Below are 14,963 nucleotides of genomic sequence, written 5' to 3' on the forward strand. Positions count from 1 at the left end.
TCGTTTTTATCACTCTCCACCACCATAAGTGGTGATAAAAGTTTGTCGTTCCGTGTGTAACACAAGAAATATTAATCTGACTCCGAAACAAAGTATATATATTCTGGGTCCTTGTGAAATTCTGAGTCGATTAAGCTATGTCCGTCTGTCTGTCTGTCTGTCTGTGTAAAACACGCTCACCGAAAAATATTTGTTTTTTATCCTAAGCAGTTTGGTATTGAAAATGAGCAAAATCGGTTCACATGGGGAAAAGTTATGAATCAAAATTTGAAACAACCTCGAAACAAAATAAGAATTTTTTACACATTCTGATGTAATTTTCTAGAAAACTATGCGAGCTAATTCCATAAAAATCACCATACTATTTCTGGATCGGTCCATAATTGGACATAGCTCCCATACAAGGTCCCCTCCCGAAAATCAATTAAACGCACATAATTCATTACTAAATTAAGATATCAATATAAAATTTGGTACAAGTATTGCTCTTATATAAAGAGATGGAGATCAACCAAATTCACCGAAAATATTTATTATTATCCTAAGCAGTTTGGTATTAAAAATGAGCAAAAATCGGTTCACATCGGGAAAAGTTATGAATCAAAATTTGAAACAACCTCGAAAAAAATAAGAATTTTTTACACATTCTGATGTAATTTTCTAGAAAACTATGCGAGCTAATTCCATAAAAATACCACCATACATTTTCTGGATCGGTCCATAAATGGACATAGCTCCCATACAAGGTCCCCTCCCGAAAATCACTTAAACGCACATAATTCATTACTAACTTAAGATATCAATTATAAAATTTGGTAACAAGGGTCCCCTCCCGGAAATCACTTAAACGCACTTAATTCATTACAAAATTAAGATATCGACATAAATTTTGGTACAGGTATTGCTATCACATAAAGAAATATTACTGTGATTTTTTTTCCGAACTGTCCATGATTGGTCATATCTCCCATACAAGGTCCCCCTCCGGAAATCACTTAAAAGCCCATAATTCATTACTAAATTAAGATAATGATATAAAATTTGGTACATAAAGAAATATTACTGTGAATGTTTTTTCCGATCGGTCCACAATTGGTCATAGCTCCCATACAAGGTCCCCTCCTGAAATTCAATTAAAGGCACATAATTCATTACTAAATTAAGATGTCGATATAAAATTGGTACAGGTATTGCCCTCACATAAAGAAATATTACTGTGAAATTTTATCCGATCGGTTCATACAGGGACCCATACAAGGTGCCTTTTAGAAAAACACCTTTTTAAAGCACATACACTCATTACCAAATAGTGATACCCATATTAAAATATTTGGCATAAATACTATTTTAATACGGATGAATGTTATTTTAAATTTTTTTCTCGATCGGTCCATCCTTGGTCATTGCTCCCTCCCGAAAATCATAAAAAAAATATAACTCATAACCAAATATTGATATCCATACATTTAGCAAAAATATTGCTCTTATATACATAAATTCACTATTAAATTGTTTTACGATCGGTCCATATTTGGACATAGCTCTCATACTAGGTCCAGAAAATAACTAAGATTCACAATATTTATTAATTAAAATAATGATATAAAATAATGAATTTTGAATTTTGTCTTTTATATACATAATACATATATACGAATACATTTATAAACAGAGTCCATTTCTGAAAAATATTTAAACGTAAATTGACAATCAAAGTTACATAAATGCGTATTTCTGAAAATTGCTGATTACTACATAATTCACTATTAAATAATAATATTTCGATAAATTCGAAATGAATATGTTCTGTGTATAGATAGATCATTCTGATAAAAATGTTTTCAAACTGGCCTAATATTGATCTTACTTCTGATTTTACAGTCATTTTAAATCGTTTCAAACATATTTTTCTTCACTATAAATACTGATGTCGGAAAAATACACAAATCGTGCTCCTAATTTTTGGCATCTGCATGATCTTTTCATAATAAGTCATGGAACCCGTACGAGGTTTACAACCGAAACTCAATATACATTTTTCTGGGCCTTATCAAATTTAGTACGGAAACAAAACTTTTGTCGAGTTATCTAAACATTTGATAGTTAAATGGATTTTAATAAGAAGAAGCTTTCTGGTGGTGGGTATTTAAGATACGGCACATCCGAATATAGCACTCTAACTTGTTATGATTACACAAGGAACGATTAAGCCATCAACACCGATCTAGTTTAGATAGTAAAAAAATGATTAGTTTACTTTGCATTCTAGTACGTAGTCTCTTAAGCTGCATGGATTTATAATAAATATCATTTCTCTTTAAATTCTATTGATATATCAAAATTTTAGTAGATAATGAAACACGTCAAACGTATCGAACACCAAGTAGAGGAAGTAGTACTAATAATATATCAAACCATCCAAAGTACAGTTGTAGGTGAACCAAGGAAAACTTGTCGAGGGTCCTACCACTAGTAGAGGTCGAGGTTCACCAAATAATACTTCGACAGGAAACTTATTACATTCGTCCCTTCAAACAATTTCTAATTTATTACGTACGCCTACACGAAGAAGTTCATTAGATATTGCCGTTGCACAAATCGAGTAAGTGAGCCTGTTTCTCGTTCACTAATATGAACTCTAACTCAAATAATACGAAAACCACTGCTAATTTCGCTACTAACATGGAATCCTTAGAACGGCTTAATGTAAAATATGTATTTTTTTTAATATAATGTGTGGATGAGTCATCGTTTTTATGATTACACAAGGAACGACCAAGCCATCAACACCAATCTAGTTTAGACAGTAAATTATGATTAGTTTACATTGCATTCTAGTACGTAAAGTCTCTTATACCCCATTTACACATACACGAAATCTAGTAGATTTTATTTAAAATCTTTTTTAGGAAGATTCATTTTTTCTAATATTTCTTGAAATTGTGTTTGAATAAAAAATAAGAAAGAAAAATTGAATATTTATTAATATTTTATTTATAATAAAAAAATAGATATTGAAATATAATATTTCCTTTCATTTTAAATAAAGTTTACATTCATGTTTTTCAATTTATTAAAATTTTGTCGACATTTTAATTATTGTTTCCTCTTTTTGTTTTTCTTTTTTTTCTTGAACAGCGTCGTATTTTTTAGTATTATTCAGGAAAAAAAAAACGAAATCTAGTAACGAAGTAGATTTTGTATTGAATGGGAAATCTAGTTAAAATCAACTAGATTTCGCTCGAAATCTCATAAGTACTAGATTTAGTGTATGTGTAAATGGGGTATTAAGCTGCATGGATTTATTATAAATATCATTTCTTTTTAAATTCTATTGATATCACAAAATTTTAGGAGGTTAGGTTAGGTTGATAGGAGGATGTATACTACATCAAATCCGAAGAAATACACCTAGGCTATCGGGCCTGTTGTGCGGCTCCAATTCATGAACAAAAAAAATGTTCACGGAATGAATGTATTATTTTTACATGTTTAGAAACTCAGTTTCTTGGACGTAATTCCTAAGAAATCTTCCAATCAGTGTTTGTTAAGAATGTTATTTCCGGAAATAACATCAATTCCAAAGTACTTGGATCTAACATCGACAACGAATGCCTGACAGTGGCAAAGAAAGTGCTCCAGAGTTTCACTGTCCTCTCCATATGCTCTACATTCGTCTAAATCCGCACGTCCAATTTTGTATAGATGTGCACGTAATCCTGTGTGTTCACTCAGAATACGTACCATCATACTAACCTCAGACTTATTTTGAGGAGATTTCTCGTCTTGCTCTCATCAGGGTCACCCCATAGAATCATTGTGGTTCTACCCACCGTTTCATTATTCCAAGAGGTCTTATGGGATTCCCTCATCCATATTTTTAATTCAGCTTTTGTTGCGTCGAATGGTTTTGCGTTTGTCAGGTTAACTACATCGAGCTCCCTTCCCTTTAAAGCTATTACATTCGCCCTTTAGTTGCCGACTCCTCCCGAGTTGCCTGGTATCCATATGATGTAAACCTTACCTCTGGGAGAGTATTCAGTTAAAGCTTTCTTACAATCCAATACGGTCTTAGATGTAATTCTATCACCTGATATCGCCCTAATTGCCTTCTTGCTGTCGGTAAATATATTAAGCCCTGTGGGGCCATATTTATACTAACCCAATTTACACATTCCGTTATTGCTCGTACTTCTGCCTGAAAGCTTGTGTTATGATTAGGTAAACGGTGGTATATTTCTGTTTCTGGGTCTTCAATGTAGAACCCCATGCGGGACCCCACGGATTCCTACTGGTATTTGCCCCAATGTTCCGCTTGACCAAGACATTCTATCTGGGATTAGCGTTTCAAATTTTCCGACATATTCTGTGTCTGGTATGCGATCAGGCACGTCCGATGAATGTGTATAACCTTCCAATGTATTCAGTATACATTGATGACGTGTCCGTCATCCGTTTTTGGCCAGTTCGCCTAAAGTAAAGAGCCGTTCGGCTGTAAGCGCCGCCTCATATCTTATATATGTTTCAATGGATGGAATATCTAGCAACTTTGGATTTTTCCTTTGGAGTGTCGTGGGATTGATTAACTATGATTTTCTGAAGCATCTTTTTCAACTTCCTCCTCTGTGCTCCAGAAAGTCTTTTCTTTGTAATAGGTAGTTAAGTTATGACATCACACTTCACTATTTGCTCTACTTCATCCTTTTTGGATTTGCTGTAATGGTATTATTATCATTTGAGGATTCAGAGTCAGTATTTAAAGGCTGAGGTAGCTTAGAGCTCTCTCCGAATACATCCCTTCTCTTTCACCGCTATATTTTTTGCCAGTGGCATGCTGTACACTTGACGCATTGTCCGCCACGGAGGCCAAGGTACCCACCTCCGTTGTAGTATTTTGCTCACGATTGCAGGATGACGACGACACATGACTCGCGAGTGGATCAACACTTGCCGCCGGTACTGGCTTATTTAGGCCCCTGCACCGTAACTTTTATCTTTTTATACCCTTCACCTTCGTGAGAAAGTTATATATAAGTTTGTAATTCCGTTTGTAATTTCTATAATATAATTTTCCGACCCATAATGTATATATATATATATATATATATATATATATATATATATATTATATATAAATATATATATATATATATATATATATATATATATATATTATATATATATATATATATATATATATATATATATATATATATATATTATATATATATATATATATATATATATTCTGGATCCTTATAGTTTGATTAAGTTATGTCCGTCTGTCTGTCCGTCTGTCTATCTGTCCGTCTGTGTGTTTGTTGAAATCAGGTTTTAGCGGACCCAAGATATCGGCGAGATCCGAATCTTCAATAATTCTGTTAGACATGCTTTTGAGAAGATTGCTATTTAAAATCAGCAAAATCGGTCCATAAATACCGGAGATATGAGCAAAAATCTGAGACAACCTCTGAAAATTTTATAAAAAATTTAGATTTTTATTCATGCTCAGACAAAAACTGTAAATTACAACAACAAAACACATAATCATACAGTAAATTTTTTATTGCACTTGTTTATAAAAACAATGCTGAGCATGACGTCACGATACAAACAAGGAGTATGTTGTTATTGGTTAGAAACATGAAATTTAGTATGAAGTACCGGATTAGGTTCGAAAACTTAAAAGGGGTTTTTTTGTTCCTTTTTCGTTCTACAAAAGGTACTTTTTGGATTTTCTATAATAATGAACCTAGAAACATGAAATTAAGTAAGTAACGCCCGGATTAGGTAGGAACACATAAAAGGCGACTTTTTGGTACTTTTTCGTTTTACAAATGGTACTTTTTTGAATTTTCTATAATATTGAATTTAGAAACATGAAATTTAGAATGTAGAACCTTGACTAGGTAAGAACCTATAAAAAGGGACCTTTTGGTACTTTTTCGTTCTACAAAAGGTACTATTTGAATTTTCTATAATAATGTACCTAGAAACATGAAATTTAGAATGTAGGACCTTGACTAGGTAAGAACCTATAAAAGGGACTTTTTGGTACTTTTTCTTTCTACAAAATTTACTTTTTTGAATTTTCTATAATATTGAACTTAGAAACATGAAATTAAGTATGTAGAGCCATGATTAGGCTAGAACACATAAAAGGGGACTTTTTAGTACTTTTACATTCTACAAAAGGTACTTTTTGAATTTTCTATAATATTGAACCTAGTAACATGAAATTTAGCATATAGAGCCTTGTCTATTAAGAACCTACAAAAAGGGACTTTTTGGTACTTTTTCGTTCTACAAAAGTTAACTTTTTGAATTTTCTACAATATTGAACTTAGAATTATGAAAATAAGTATGTAAAGCCCGGATTAGCCCAGAACACATAAAAGCGGATTTTTTGGTACTTTTTCGTTCTTCAGAAGGAACTTTTTGAAATTTCTATAATATTGAACATAGAAGCATTAAATTTAGCATGTTGGGCCTTGACTAGGTAAGAACTTGCAAAAAGAGACTTTTTGGTACTTTTTCGTTCTACAAAAGGTATTTTTTGAATTTTCTATAATATTGAACCTAGTAACATAATGGAAACCCATAAAAGGGAAGTTTTTGGTACTTTTTCGTTCTTCAAATATATAGATATATATATATATATATAATTTATATATTATAAATATATATATATATATATATATATATATATATATATATATAAATATATATATATATATATATGTATATATATATATATATATATATATATATATATATATATATATTATATATAATATATATATATATATTATATTATATATAATAATATATATATAATATATATATATATATATATATATATATATATATATATATATATATTATATATATATACTTTATAGGGTCGGAAAATTATATTATAGAAATTACAAACGGAATGACAAACATATATATACCCTTCTCACGAAAGTGAAGGGTATAAAAAAATATATTATTTTTTATTTAATACTACGTTCACGTCATGTTTCATAGTCATGTTCTTAACGTGATTTCACATATTAAATTATTGTGTTTTTTTAATGTTTTTCGACATTTTACTTTTAACAAGTAAGAGTTCTATATTCGGCTGTGCCGAATCTTATATACCCTTCACCATGATGTGTAAAAAAACAGTCATTACGAATATTTTTACTAAAAATCAAAAAATAATAATTTTAGCCCATTTTATACGATCTAAATTAATCCGGGCTCTACATGCTTAACTTCATATTTCTAGGTTCAATATTATAGAAATTTTAAAAAGTACCTTTTGAAGAACGAAAAAGTACCAAAAACTTCCCTTTTATGGGTTTCCATTATGTTACTAGGTTCAATATTATAGAAAATTCAAAAAATACTTTTGTAGAACGAAAAAGTACAAAAAAGTCTCTTTTTGCAAGTTCTTACCTAGTCAAGGCCCAACATGCTAAATTTCATGCTTCTATGTTCAATATTATAGAAATTTCAAAAAGTTCCTTTTGAAGAACGAAAAAGTACCAAAAAATCCGCTTTTATGTGTTCTGGGCTAATCCGGGCTTTACATACTTATTTTCATAATTCTAAGTTCAATATTGTAGAAAATTCAAAAAGTTAACTTTTGTAGAACGAAAAAGTACCAAAAAGTCCCTTTTTGTAGGTTCTTAATAGACAAGGCTCTATATGTTAAATTTCATGTTACTAGGTTCAATATTATAGAAAATTCAAAAAGTACCTTTTGTAGAATGTAAAAGTACTAAAAAGTCCCCTTTTATGTGTTCTAGCCTAATCATGGCTCTACATACTTAATTTCATGTTTCTAAGTTCAATATTATAGAAAATTCAAAAAAGTAAATTTTGTAGAAAGAAAAAGTACCAAAAAGTCCCTTTTATAGGTTCTTACCTAGTCAAGGTCCTACATTCTAAATTTCATGTTTCTAGGTACATTATTATAGAAAATTCAAATAGTACCTTTTGTAGAACGAAAAAGTACCAAAAGGTCCCTTTTTATAGGTTCTTACCTAGTCAAGGTTCTACATTCTAAATTTCATGTTTCTAAATTCAATATTAAAGAAAATTCAAAAAAGTACCATTTGTAAAACGAAAAAAGTACCAAAAAGTCGCCTTTTATGTGTTCCTACCTAATCCGGGCGTTACTTACTTAATTTCATGTTTCTAGGTTCATTATTATAGAAAATCCAAAAAGTACCTTTTGTAGAACGAAAAAGGAACAAAAAAATCCCCTTTTAAGTTTTCGAACCTAATCCGGTCCTTCATACTAAATTTCATGTTTCTAACCAATAACAACATACTCCTTGTTTGTATCGTGACGTCATGCTCAGCATTGTTTTTATAAACAAGTGCAATAAAAAATTTACTGTATGATTATGTGATTTGTTGTTGTAATTTACAGTTTTTGTCTGAGCATGAATAAAAAATCTAAATTTTTTATAAAATTTTCAGAGGTTGTCTCAGATTTTTGCTCATATCTCCGGTATTTATGGACCGATTTTGCTGATTTTAAATAGCAATCTTCTCAAAAGCATGTCTAACAGAATTATTGAAGATTCGGATCTCGCCGATATCTTGGGTCCGCTAAAACCTGATTTCAACAAACACACAGACGGACAGATAGACAGACGGACAGACAGACGGACATAACTTAATCAAACTATAAGGGATCCAGATATATATATATATATATATATATATATATATATATAATATATATAATATATATATATATATATATAATATTATATATATATATATATATATATATATAAATATATATATATATAATATATATATCACGAAGGTCGGAGGGTATAAAAAACGGAATAACAAACTTACGGTGCAGGGCCTAAATAAGCCAGAGAGTACCGGCGGCAAGTGTTGATCCACTCGCGAGTCATGTGTCGTCGTCATCCTGCAATCGTGAGCAAAATACTACAACGGAGGTGGGTACCTTGGCCTCCGTGGCGGACAATGCGTCAAGTGTACAGCATGCCACTGGCAAAAATATAGCGGTGAAAGAGAAGGATGTATTCGGAGAGAGCTCTAAGCTACCTCAGCCTTTAAATACTGACTCTGAATCCTCAAATGATAATAATACCATTACAGCAAATCCCAAAAAGGATGAAGTAGAGCAAATAGTGAAGTGTGATGTCATAACTTAACTACCTATTACAAAGAAAAGACTTTCTGGAGCACAGAGGAGGAAGTTGAAAAAGATGCTTCAGAAAATCATAGTTAATCAATCCCACGACACTCCAAAGGAAAAATCCAAAGTTGCTAGATATTCCATCCATTGAAACATATATAAGATATGAGGCGGCGCTTACAGCCGAACGGCTCTTTACTTTAGGCGAACTGGCCAAAAACGGATGACGGACACGTCATCAATGTATACTGAATACATTGGAAGGTTATACACATTCATCGGACGTGCCTGATCGCATACCAGACACAGAATATGTCGGAAAATTTGAAACGCTAATCCCAGATAGAATGTCTTGGTCAAGCGGAACATTGGGGCAAATACCAGTAGGAATCCGTTGGGGTCCCGCATGGGGTTCTACATTGAAGACCCAGAAACAGAAATATACCACCGTTTACCTAATCATAACACAAGCTTTCAGGCAGAAGTACGAGCAATAACGGAATGTGTAAATTGGGTTAGTATAAATATGGCCCCACAGGGCTTAATATATTTACCGACAGCAAGAAGGCAATTAGGGCGATATCAGGTGATAGAATTACATCTAAGACCGTATTGGATTGTAAGAAAGCTTTAACTGAATACTCTCCAGAGGTAAGGTTTACATCATATGGATACCAGGCAACTCGGGAGGAGTCGGCAACTAAAGGGCGAATGTAATAGCTTTAAAGGGAAGGGAGCTCGATGTAGTTAACCTGACAAACGCAAAACCATTCGACGCAACAAAAGCTGAATTAAAAATATGGATGAGGGAATCCCATAAGACAAACGGAATGACAAACTTATATATACCCTTCTCACGAAGGTGAAGGGTATATATATGACATTTTTTGATGAAATTTTCAGAGGTTGTCTCGGTTTTTGCTCATATCTCCGTTATTTACCGACCGATTTTGCTGATTTTAAATAGCGATCTTCTCGAAAGCATGTCTAACAGAATTATTAAAGATTAGGATCTCGCCGATATCTGGGCCATGGCTTAATCGACTCCAGAATATATATATATATATAAAATATATATATATATATTATATATATATATATAATTTCAAATAAAGATTTTTGAGTGCACATATGAGATGACGCACCACTATCAATCATCCACGTATCACGAGAACTGGCACAAAAAGCTGTTTCTGTCATGGTTATTAAAACATCATTAGAAATACTATCCTGTTTAGCAAATCGAGCATTTTCACTAGATGTTCTACAATCTTTGGCTTTATGACCCTTTCTTCCACATCGAAAACATTTATAATTAAAGTTATTTTTCGACATACCTTCTTCTTGTTTTTTATATTTATTGATTTGATCATATGATTTCTTTTTATATGACTTAGCTTTAAAAACAGAATTGTTTGCATCATTTTCTTCTTTGTCACCAATTTCCAATAATTTGGATTTCAATACTGTAACTTTTGGAAATTCATTTGCTGTATCCACTGCAGCTTTGACGGCAGAAAAACAATCCGGTAAACTATCAACCATAATCACAACGAGAAGATCTTCATCAATCTCGATCCCCATCTCCAATATACATGAAACACATACATCAAAATCAATTAAAAACTGTGATATAGTTTGATTTTCTGACATTTTCATATTTAGTAACTTACGGTAACACTCTATCTTCTTCCGTATTGTCTTACGATCAAAAGTTTCTTGAAGATAATGCCAAACTTCTTTCGAACTTTTAAAGTTCTTCACCATTGTAACAATATTTGTCTCCACGGCCATTAAAATTTCCGCTCTTGCATCCATATCTTTATCGACATATTGCTGGGCAGCATTCTTTTCTCGTTCAAAATCATGTCTTTGTTCAGTTGTAGGACTTTTGGGCAGTTTTCTGACTCTTGGAGCCTTTTCATCGCCTAGCACAATATTTAGCAGCCTATTCTTGTGTAGTACCGCTTCCATTTGAGCTTTCCACGCCCCATAGTTAGATCCATTTAATAATGGAATTCTTCCAGACATTGAATTCATTTTTCTTGAATTTTATTTTTGAGAAATTTCTTATATTTATTCTAACAGCCTTTTTGTCTTCTAATTAAATTTCTTTATTGTATCCTTATGGGATCTGGGCCCATAACCTATTATAATTTAAACAGCGTTATGTTTATCCAAAAGATACAATAAGTGTGAAAAGTATATTTGAAGTGAAGCAAAATTCTCATTTTACAAAAACATATTAAACAATAAAAACTTGATCAAATTCATTATGTTGAATACAAAGTATTTTAAAGTACATAACAACATCCCCTTTAAGGCCTCTTAAAAAAATCTCTTTTTTTGCCAAAAAAAAGTAAAAATATTCCGAAATAAAGTTAAAAAACAAGCCAAATGCTTTATTTTTTAAATAATCCCCATTTTTAACATACATACTGACTGGGGTATCATATGGTCGGTTACGCCCGACTATACATTCATACTTGTTGAACAACTGTGTTTATTTTTGTGCTTCTACTAATACATTCTCACCAGTTAGGTCTTTGACAGGAGACTTAGGTCCTCGACAATTAGTTTCGCCTATATACTACTATATGACAGTAGCGGTTCATTTGTTCCACAAACATATGCATTTTTTATAAAAAACTAATTTGGGTATATTTCCAAATTGCTGAGTGTCATTTTTTCACAAGCAGTCGTGGCAAAAGTCCTAGTGATGGACTTGGAGGACTTGTGAAAAGAGAGGCTCGTAGAGCAAGCCAACGATGATCAATTGAAAACAAAATAACAACACCATTACTTTTATTTAATTTTAATCTTATCTACCTTACTGAAGATGATTATTAAGAAGAAGATTTTCTAAAACATCGGTTTTTTGGATTAAGGACTATTCCATGCACACAAAAATACTATTGTTTTATACCAATAGATACTAATAAAATAAAAGTTAAAATTTTCTCAGTTGATGTAGCTTTTTTCATTTAGAAAATTATCTTTAATAAAAAAAAAAACCTTAGATATATTTTTTATTTCAATAACAAACGGAAGTATATAAACACTGCAAACAGTGGATATAGTTCTGTATAACATTTAACAATTTTTACATTTGAAGAATTCCCTGTTAATAGTATGTATATATCCCACCTTATACATATTTAAATTGACATTTCATTTAAATATCAATATCAAATATCTAAAAGTTATCGCTTTAGACCACACACTTGCATATATCTTATGTTATTTTATATAAAAATTTAGTTAAAAAACTTGATTTATATTATGTTTTGGTTAATAACTTCTAAACTAAACGAGGTTGCGTCGATTTTTTGTAGGATATAAAGGATAGCTCAATTGTCATTTTACCATGCCCTTTTTTAATTTTTAACACGGGGCTGACTGAAATATTTTACATTGAATTTTACACTTTGAAATTTGATCTTTAATCTTTTTGAAGTAAAATATTTTATTTACGCGATATTAAAGACAATATCTTTGGCTTTAAAATGAAATAAAAAATTATTCTGTACTTTATAGTGTTTCAAAGTTGTGAGTAATTATTTGTATATACTCAAGACAATTTTAACATGTTTTTAAATTTTCAAAGCGCGATATTTTTGGACTAGAACGAAATTCCGATTAAAAAGTCATTGATTTGAGGCACACTTTCTAACCTAATATGCTTGCAAATATCATTAAAATCGAAGATGGTAAATCCGACTGCTGTCCGATTTCACATGGATTCTCCCACTACATTCTCACCAGTTAGGTCTTTGACAATCAGTTTTGCCGCTTGCCGTAATAGGAATGTTCTCTTATAAACAATTATGGACCGAGCTCACATTGTAGAATTTTTTCAATTTCGATGTGTAATTTACAAACAAAATGCTGTACATAGCTGGTCATTTATCGCCATTGCTCATAATATTTTTTAGACTGATTTTGATTCATATTATATTTGTTTACCATGAATATAATTGCTATATTCGTATTTTTAAGCCAGTAATGAGGATTAAAGTAATTTGCTGAAGGGTCAATTATTGACCGATCCATATAAAATTTGGTAGATGGATTTTGGCTTGTAAGAGACTTACTTATGGGAACAGAATGAATTATTTTTCAATGTTCAGAAACTCAGTATCCTGAACGTAACTTCTAAGAATCTTCCAATCAGTGTTAGTCGGGAATGTTATATCCGGAATAACATCACTTCCAAGATAATTGGATCTAACTTCGACGAATGCATGACAGTGGCAAAGAAAGTGCTCCAGAGTTTCACTGTCCTATCCGCATGCTCTACATACATCTGAATCCGCACGTCCAATTTTGCATAAATGTGCTCGTAATCCTGTGTGTCCACTCATACTAACTTCAGACTTGCTCATTTTGGTTCTTTCGTGGTTCTACCCACTGTTTCATCCCTGATAATAATTGCCTTCTTGCTGTCGGTAAATATATTAAGCGCTGTGGGCGCCATATTTATTCTAATCCAATTTATGTTCCGCTTGACTAAGACATTCTATCTGGGATCAGCGTTTCAAAGTTTCCGACATATTCTGTGTCTGTTATTCGATCAGGCACATCCGATGATTATTTATAACCTTCCAATGTGTCCAGTAAACATTGATGACGTGTCCTATAACCGCTTTTGGCCAGTTCACCTAAAGTAAAGAGCCGTTCGGCTGTAAACGCCGCCTCATATCTTAAATATGTTTCAATGGGTGGAATATCTAGCAATGTTTCCAGAACCTTGGTGGAAGTAGTACACATGGGACCACTTATACCCAAGCAGCATGTACGCTGAACTCTCTGTAGTAGTTTGATATTAGACTTTTTGTCTAAAGCAGTCCACCAGGTTATTGAAGCATAACATAGAATTGGTCTAATTACATTTTTATCATGCCTATAGTTCTCCTACATATCGCCCAGCACCGATGTGCTTGTTCTGTGTACGAAGATACTTTTGTCTTTCTTGTGAAAAGACAGATTTTCGTTTTTGTCGGGATAACATTGTGGTATGTCGGTTGAGCCCAGCTTAAGGCCGCATTCAGAGCCTCCTCATCTCTTCTACACAAGCAATTTGGATCCTTTCCCTTTAAAAGTATTACGACATCATCTGCATAGCAGATAGGTCGAAGTCTTTTCTCGGTTAGGGTCCTTAGGAGGCCCTTACCCACAGTAAAGGTGACAAAATGCGACCCTGTGATATACCGCGAAATACCTTTTTCTGATAGTTACGTTGTAGATCTCGTAGCTTATCCATATATTCCTTAGCATGTGGTTGATCCAGTTACGGAGCACCCGAGCAACATAAAACTGGTCTAGCGATTGGCTAAGATACGATACATACCGCCAGTTTATATATTTTGCTATCAAAAGATGCACCTATGTAATGGACAACTTTATTTAAGGCAGTTTTCTCCGATCGTCTCTTTACATAAGCTTGCTGCTTAGGTCTTTGTTAGGTATACTGCTTTTAACCATACTATCGACTATCCGTTCCAAGGTTTAAGTAGGAAGGACGTAAGACTTATCGGTCGATAAGACTTAGGTGTTGCATAGCTTAGGTAAAAATATTACCATTCCATCACGCCATTTAATGGGGGTATATATGAATTTCAAGCATGCAGTAAATATCTGAGACAGATGTATGGAAACCTGTCTCTCTTTCATCTGTAAGAGTGCTGGGAAAATACCATCCGGCCCTGCAGCTTTATTGCCATTTAACCATATTAGATGTAATTAATATTTCGTGTTAGCCTCCCCCTCGATATACCGGTTGGGA

The sequence above is a fragment of the Lucilia cuprina genome, chromosome 6 (assembly GCF_022045245.1).
Source record: "Lucilia cuprina isolate Lc7/37 chromosome 6, ASM2204524v1, whole genome shotgun sequence".
Lineage (NCBI taxonomy): Eukaryota > Metazoa > Arthropoda > Insecta > Diptera > Calliphoridae > Lucilia > Lucilia cuprina.